Raw genomic sequence first — 1,647 nt, 5'->3', positions numbered from 1 at the left:
GTGGTGGGGGGGGGGGGGGAGAGGCAGGCAGGTTTCTGGCACCAGAAGGTGCTATGACTTAAATTTTGGAGCTTGTACTCTATGATATTAGCTAAGGTTTGACCTAAAATTCTGCAAATGATGTAATGTGGTTTTGAAAATAGCCTTTTTCCCTGATTATAAAGGTAATCTCTACTTTGGTTACATTCATATAAAGCTAACCAAAGACAACAATAGTTTGAATTTTATTCAATCTGTATGCATGTAATTGAGAAGTTTTACCTACTCCATGTCATGGATTTTATTTACCATTATACAGGTGTTGGGGTGACATTTTGTATACAAACTTTTTCTTGTAATTTGCATAGAGCAAATTTGTAGAAATAAAAGCTACCAACTAGCAATTAAAGCTTTTGCTTTAACTGCCTAGCAGTTTTCTAGACTTGTAGGAATTGCTGCAGAGCACCAGTACCTTTGTCACTCTTTTCTTTTTTTCTTTTTTTAGAAAGCAGAGTGAGCGAGAGAGAACGTGAGTGGAGGGGGGAGAGGCAGTGGGAGAGGGAGAAGCAGGGCACTGCATGGTGCTCTATCCCAGGACCCTGGAAACATGACCTGAGCTGAAGGCAGACGCCTAACCAACTGAGCCACCCAGGTGCCCCTCTCTGTTACTATGTTAAAAGAATGGAGCACTTTGAAGTCTGACAACTTGATGGTCATAATGTGTGGTTTCAGTTTCTTTGTAATTTTTCACATCTAGCTATGGGGTGGTGAGATACAAGGTCAAAGGAGAGGGGAAACCGCTCCCTTTGAGCAACACCTGACAGTTAACCTAAAGCTAAGAAGTGGCAAAGAAGTGGGTTTTTTAAAAGATTTAATTTTTAAAAAAGATTTTATTTGTCAGCGATTGCAAGCAGGGGGAGTGGCAGGCAGAGGGAGAAGCAGGCTCCCTCCTAGCAAGGAGCCCGATTTGGGACTCAATCCCAGGACCCTGGGATCATGACCTGAGTCAAAGGCAGACGTCTAAGGACTGAGCCACCCAAGAGTCCCAAGATTTGTTTGTTTTATTTATTTTTAATTTTTTTAAAAGATTTTATTTATTTGACAGAGACAGCCAGCGAGAGAGGGAACCCAAGCAGGGAGAGTGGGAGAGGAAGAAGCAGGCTCCTAGCGGAGGAGCCTGATGTGGGAGTCGATTCCACAACGCTGGGATCACGCCCTGAGCCGAAGGCAGACGCTTAAGGACTGCGCCCCCCAGGCGCCCCCCAAGATTTGTTTATTTTAAAGCACGAAAGGGAGGGGCAGAGGGAGAGAAAATCCTAAACATACTCCTCAGGGAGCCGGAGCAAAGGCAGGGCTTAATCTCACGACCTTGAGATCACGACCTGAGCCCAAGCCAAGAATCGGATGCTTAAGGAAGTTTGGGATATTTCTGAGGACCACTAACTGGCATTGTATTTATCAATACGATTTCGGTGCCCCAGAAGCTGGCCTGCAGCATCGTATGAAAGGAAGAATGGATGTGAGAAGTTGGAGGCGGGCCGCACCGGCCGACATTTCCCAGGGACCCACCCATGCCCCGGAGGCGGGGCCTCGCTCCCCGGAAGCGTCCGGCCGCCCTGCCCTCCCGCTTCCGCCTCTCGGTTGCTAGGCTACCGGGGCCCTAGCAGA

The sequence above is a fragment of the Ursus maritimus genome, unplaced genomic scaffold (genome assembly GCF_017311325.1).
Source record: "Ursus maritimus isolate PB19 unplaced genomic scaffold, ASM1731132v1 scaffold_23, whole genome shotgun sequence".
Taxonomy (NCBI): Eukaryota; Metazoa; Chordata; class Mammalia; order Carnivora; family Ursidae; genus Ursus; species Ursus maritimus.
This window is presented reverse-complemented; position numbering follows the sequence as displayed.